Source organism: Camelus ferus, chromosome 6 (genome assembly GCF_009834535.1).
Source record: "Camelus ferus isolate YT-003-E chromosome 6, BCGSAC_Cfer_1.0, whole genome shotgun sequence".
Classification (NCBI taxonomy): Eukaryota; Metazoa; Chordata; class Mammalia; order Artiodactyla; family Camelidae; genus Camelus; species Camelus ferus.
Window position 1 is genome coordinate 57,389,648 of NC_045701.1, and position 7,350 is coordinate 57,396,997.

The window sequence follows — 7,350 nt, forward strand, 5'->3', positions numbered from 1 at the left end:
AGTTAGAGTCAGTGAGCAGTGGGAATGATTCCTCTATTCACAGTTCATAGTCACAGCCTCCTGCAAAAATAATCCTCAAAGTTACATCTCAGAAAGGGTGCGTGGGAGTGAGGGTGAAGTGTGAGGTCATCAGCTTAGATGATGGCAGCTTCTATCCACCTGCCATCCAGAACCAGTTTAAGACACCTCTACCAGATTTCACATTTCTAAAGCTGGAGGAGGGGGCGGGGAGGACAAAAGCAAGTTGCCTACAGTACCCCCTCAGAAACCTCCAAAGAACCTACCACACCATTCTGCCTTCACGCATTTTTCACACTGTGTATGGATCCTTAAGGGGGAAGAAATACGCAAACTTTTAAAAAGATGAATTAGGTTTAAGCATATGAAAATACAGTATCAAATTTCACAATATGTTAAGGGTTTTCATACAGGCACAAAGTCTAGCATAGGATCTTGAGAGTGGAGTGAATCTGAGATGACTGTGGCTGGGAGAATTCATAAAGAAACCCAATTTCCTCCCACACCTGCTTTCCAGGCCAGGAAAGATGGAAGGGCAGAAAGAACCGAAAGGTCAAAGCGAACTTAAAGGAAAAAGCAATCCTACTGCAATTGTGGGGAGCTGACTATTTAAAGCAAAAATGAAAGGATTGTGTCTTTATACTTCATGGCCTGTCCCACCCTGAAGCAATTATCAACACTTTTGTTACTTCAATTATTTTTATTTCTGTGACACATCTTATATAAAATGTATGCATTGTGCATGGTAAAATGGATTGATCACATTAATTTAAGATGCTCCTTTTGTTTGAAGGTTCTATGAAATAAACTTGCCTATATTACTTCTAGTATGTGTTTAATAATATGGTAATCCATAGCATATTGATATATAAATTCAACAAGAGAGAAATTAAGAAACTCATGCAAAAACCTTCTAATGTAATAGGAATATGAATATGCACAGATTTTAAAGACAAGTGGTTTTGTCCTATTTATGTTTATAATTTATCATAATTAATGTACTTAAATTCTAAATTACACTTCTGTAAGTTGTGGCCTTCTTCCTAGTTTTGCTTTGTTTTCAGAAATTTCCAGAGAGGTAAGTAGAAATGTATTTACTGGATCTCATCATTCATACAAACAGCAAGTTCAGCATAAATTTAAATAATGTAAATACTATACCCATAAAAGTCTATGTTTCCTAAAAGAACTTATAAAACTTCTCAGGCAGACCTGGAAATTAATTTTAAAATAGCAGAGCATTTACAAATATCTCTGTAATCTCCAGTAATACAGTGACTAAAACAGTAAATGAAAGCAGATGCTGTAAGCTAGGATATCCTTTTAATGGAATTAAAATTCTACAGTTATGAATTGATCAACAACAAAAAGTATATTTCTGCTAGTGATAAGTACTCTTTGATGCATAAAAAATGATTTAACTTTTCAAACATCATTTTATTTTTTGACACGTTTATTATGGCATGATTCTTGTACAGTAAACTACACATATTTCAGATGTACAATTTGATGAATTTTGATAGATGTATATACATCAATGAACCCACCACCACAATCAAGACAGTTAACATTTCCATCACTCCCCCAAGAGGTGCAAATTTTGAATTCCTAATTTATCCCTTCCCACCCCCTTTAAGCCCTGGTAACCATAAGTTTGTTCCCTAAGTCTGTGAGTCTGTTTCTGTTTTGTAGATAAGTTCACCTGTGTCCTTTTTTTTTTTTTTTTAAGATTCCACATATAAGCAATATCATAGGGTATTTTTCTTTCTCTTTCTAATTGATTTCTCTTAGATTGACAATCTCCAGGTCCATCCATGTTGCTGCAAATGGCATTATTTTATTCTTTTTTATGGCCAAATAGTATTCCATTGTATGTATATATACCACATCTTCTTTATCCAGTCATCTGTTGATGGACACTTTGGTTGTTTCCACGTCTTGGCTATTTAAAGTAGCACTGCTATGAACACTGGGGTACAAGTGTCTTTTCAAACTATATTTTCCTCCAAATATAGGCCCAGGAGTGGGACTGCTGGATCATATGGTAAGTCAAATGTCATTTTAGGCATCATTAAAAACTTGCAGAAATAAATTTGAAAGGAGAATTTTTTAAAGTATTTTCATGTTTGCCTGCTCAGTCTGCCAGTTTCCACAAACTCAATACAAAAATTCAAATTTACAAAATACAAATTATCAGCATGTCTCAAATCTATTCTGAAAAAATGAGGAAAGAGATAGTTAAACAAAGGCTGAAGGCAGTTAACTGATTCACAAAATAGTTCCTCATAGCAGCCAGCTTTCACATAGCCAACTTCCCTAGCAAATCAAATTGTAAATTAGTTTTTCTGAGTAAATCATAATTCAACTTACAAAAATTTGGTTTGTATGCACCTTTTCAGAAATATTTCTAATGCACTAAGCACAGGGCATCCATCTGTGGTTCCAAGTGAGTTTTTATATCCGGACTGTATTTATTTTGATCATCTGACCAAGTCAGATTAGATATTTATACTAACTGAATATACAAAACTTGGCTATTTGTATTGTAAAAAAAAAAATCATTTGTAAAGTAGTTCATAGGATAGTCACTTAAAATCTTTGTGTCTGATGCTAAAATATACCAAGAAATAACATTAAAAACTAAATATGGTCACTGGGCATAAATTTTATCCAAGATACATAGACTGTCAGAATATTGTTTTAAAATGCCACATTAGCCTCTGTAGTTTAAAAAGATTAGCAAAATAAAGTCCATGGACTCTTGTCTTCCTTACTCTCATTAGCAGCCAGCGGTCCTCTTTCATGGCAGGAACAAGTCACAATCTTTTTGACCACTTATTGTTCAGAGTTACCAATGAAAGATGCTGGAAGAAAGGAAACTGATAAATTTTTCCCTCTGGGAAACTAATATAGTGCTCCCACCTCCTTGGGCTAAGAGTAACTTGACTGCTTGGAGAGCCAAGAATGTTTAAGTTTTAATATCCAGGGCCATGTTGCTTTGTACAATCTTCAGCGCTATTTACAAAGAGTTGACCCCATGGAGTTTGCACAGTGTTTGTATTTGAAGGCAACTGGCGTCTAGCAAACCAGATGATAATAGTGGCATCTAGGAAGAAAAACAGTGTAGTCTTCATGTTCCATTTTCCAGAAAGCTGTTTCGAGTATTTAACTACTAAGTTATCATCTGACCCACTTGGAGTGCTGACTCTGCCTTTCTACACAATCTAAGGCAGTGGCAGGCATTGCTCATTTACCTTTCAGCTGATGGTAGGACTGAAAGGGGTTGGGGGACCCAGCACTCAGTATCTGTTTAAGAATTCAGGGCACAGTCCACTCGTCAATGACCTCTAGTACCAGGCTCCAACAAAGAACGATTTTTGAGCCTCAATTCTTTGGAAATGCATTGAAATCCTTTGGAAAAAGCCCTAAGTCATTTTAACAAATAAACTCAAATTTTAGAATTTGTCTGTGACCTGTGTGTGTCTGTCTGTCTTTGACTCTGTCCCTCTCTCCCTCCATCCTTCCCTCCCTCTTTTCCTCCCTCTCTCTCAGCCACATGGCACAGTGCTTTAGAATGTGGACTGTGGAGCCAGACTGCCAAGGGTCAAATCTGACCTCATCATTTTCTAGCTGTGTGACCTTAGGTGAGTCTCTTAAACTCTATGACTCAACTTTCTCGTCTGTAAAATAAGAATATTGTATCTATGGTACCTACTTCGCGGAACTATTGTGAAGATCAAATGAATTTACATTCATAAAGACTTGATAACAGTGGCTGGCATATAAAAAGCATCTTAAATGCCAGCTAGTATTATTATTTTGTTGTATGCCTTTGCAGAACCCTTTGAGCTTCAGTTTTCTCCTCTGTGAAATGGGCTTGTACTCTCTACTTAGTAGTGTTGCTGAGATGATTAAGTAAGATAACATGAAAATAACTTACCAAGTCCTGGCACATAGTAGGTGCACAAAAAATACTAATTCTCTGCTTCCAACACCACACCCTGCTCTGTCCATTATTTATTACCAAAGTTAATTCACACTTTAACACTTCATCCACAATAAGACCTTCTCCATGGCAGTAGCTTTTACAAGTGTCCTGTAAATGGTTCAGCCATGACAATAATCATGTGAGGCAGATCTTGTGCACCAATGGAACAGGTGAGCTGCAGAACTGGAGTGCTTTGCAGAAAGAGAAGTGGCTCAGGGACAGCAGTTCTTCCTGTCCTTTGAGAAGGTCTGAGGACACAGGATTTGCTTCAGACTGCGATGGGGACAAAAGCTGGTGGTCGCCAGGCACAGGAGGGACTTGAGTTCTGCTTGATGATAGCGTCCCAGGGAAGTGGAGTGGCCTCAGTGGCATCACAGTGAGGGAGGTGAGGCCATTAACCCTGAGCTTCCCAGCCTCAGCAGAGATTCTGGTGTCTCCAAGCTCTTGGCCCAGGAGCAGCAGAGCCATCAGCCCCAGACGGATGGAATGTGGGCTTGGCTAGTGTACATTTCAACAGCGACCAGAGGGCTGAAGATCAAGGTGTCTCCCTGATGGTCGAGCTTAGCCAAACACCTCCCCTGACTGCATAACGAGCAGCATCAGGGAAGCCCCAATCATGCTGAAATTACATTTTCCACTATCCCTATGGGGAATGGGGACTCAGAGTAAGACTTACAGTCATTTAAAGCTAATGAAGATTACTGTAACATTTTTAAACAGCTGTGTTGGTGGTTATACATTCAGCCTGCTTATATTCATTTTACATGTAAGACTTTCTGCAATTTAAACATCTAAAATGCCATGCACGCCACAACCTCAAACCTACTGCATATTATTTATCATACAAAGCTTTTGTAACATTGCCTGTTGAAAATGCCAAATTGCTTTGGTGTTCATCGGTACCATTTGCCAGTGTTTCTCCCCATTTTAGGCACACAGGATTGCACTTCCTGCCCCCTAGTGGTTATTTGGGGCATATGTGACTGATTCTGGTTCTGAAAGATCAAATCCCAGCCAGAATTAACACAAGGCAGTCAGAATTTTCTCTTTCCCTCTGGCAGAATGACTATCAGCACTCAAGATGACACTGACACCTAAAGAGTGAAGTTACTAAAAAATTAAAATCAAAAGGAGCTTGAATCCTTCCATAAACACTACATGTAATTCTCAAATGTTTTTATCTTTTGTTTTTTAAGGGCGTACTATGCATGTTTAGGTATCACCAGTTCCTGAAGCAATTTACCAATAAACAATACTGAGGTCATCATAAATAGCTGGAAAGAAATATTATGAATGGCATGGAAAAGTCAGAGACAAGAGAAAATTTAAAACTCATTAGAATGTACAAATAAGACAAAGAAAGTCCAGAACATATCACCATTCAATACATCCACATCTTGAATAACTGTCACCAAAAGCAATCCCAGGAATCACTTTGACTTTAGCCTCAAGAACTACTTATTTTCAAGAAATACATTTACAAGGTTTTATCTCATCATTTTTTTCAGTATCAATGATACCCCACAAATAAAATTTGGTTCTTCAAATACCCTGAGATAATGCAAACCACCAGTACTGATGGAGACCTTTTTTTTTTTTTTTCTGGCTACCCAGCTCATGTTAGGGGAGGCTCCTAACTTACCAAAAAGAGTACACCTCTCAAAAGAGAAGCTAAAAGGTTGTATCAAATACCTTTTATACTCCAACGCACTTCCTCTTGCTTCACCTTTGTAGTGACCAGCTCTGCGTGGATTCCCGTCAACTTTTCATAGACACAGCCTGACAGTGCCTCACCTCCTACCAGTGCCAGGCACCTCCAGCCTCCTGCCCCAGGACTTCCTCGTGATGCTGACACATGACAGTGGCTCCGCTTAGATCAAGCAGGGACAACCTGAAAGTGCCGGGGACAGATGCAGCACGGGGCAAAGCTGTGAGCCTGGTAGATGGGAGCTGGGCTATAAATTCTTCTCCATTCTATTCGGAAAGAACTGCCCTGAGACGCTATCACTCATGCAGCCTCTTGCCCACAACCTAGAGCAATCAGTCAGAGCGGTCCATCTCAAGCCAAAGGGCTCAGTAACATGCCTTTATATTGTTAGGAAAAGTACTGTTAGGATATTCAAAACGCAAAAAGTGATGGTTAGAGCAATAGGATCAGAAGCAATTTCTCATTTTCCAAATTTTCTGAAATATGGTTTTGCTAGTCTTAAAGTGAATGCTGGCACGCACACTCATGCACACACACGATAAACCCTAAAACATTCCAGCTCTTTATTCTGTCGTGTGGCCGGGCGTTTATGCGCAATGTGCTGGAGAGTGCAGCCTGCCTGCACATCAATCTCTTCAGTAATTGCAATTATCTCCTTTCCAGTGGATGTGATGAAGTCTGACTAAAGGTCTCTAACTCCTCTAGCTCTCTGTATTCTCATAAATAATAAAACAGGGCTCCATGACAACGAGTACATAAAAAGTTTTGTAACAGCTCAAAGCAGACCTGAAATCTTGAGATTCTTAAGCCAATAATGTATTCTCGGTGCATAGTCTTCCGGGAATACATACCTATGCAGTAAAACCAAGTGATGAGACCCTCCATGTTTGAACAGCCGTGACAAATGCCTCTTTGTCTGGCTAGCGCTACTCATCCTTCAGCTGTTTTTAAAGGAGTTTCTCTTTGGGGAAACTATCTCTGAGCACCCCCTCCCTCCTCGGGGGGCCAGGAGCTCTTCCCACACTGGGTGACCCTTTCACACTGGATACTTGAGTTCCTCAAAGGAGGGGACTGCATTTTGTTCACCACTGGGTGGCCATGCTTCTTAGAGTGCCTGGCCCACACCAGACAATCGAAAAACATGAAGGACTGAAGGAATCATCATAATAAAGAAAACCTTTCTTTCATTCAGATCACTTTCTTGAAGAAGGGTCAAGGCACATATACTCATTCAGGATAGGCAGGCTTGTCTCAAGACCCGGAATCCAACAACTTACTCAGTGCAAAGTTTATAAATGAGGAAATTGAGGCTAGAGTGTCTAAGTCAATGGTTGAAAGGCTCCTTGGGAGTTGGTGGCAGCCCTTCCCATTCTCAGTGCATCATCCTTTCCCTGACACTGTCCCTGCCTCTTGCTCCTGGATGGCTTTCTGACACCCCCACTGTCCCCTTCCCTCCTCTGCCCTCCCAAAGGGATCATGCCTATTTCTTCCTCTTCTTTCTGCCTCCCCCTAATTGAGCCCTGTGTTCAGCAGACAGAAGGGATGTCCATCAAGGGCTCTCTTAAATGAAATTGAAACCCAAGAGGATGTCTGTTACCCAGAGTCTATGTGAGTTATATTGCTGGTATAATCAAGT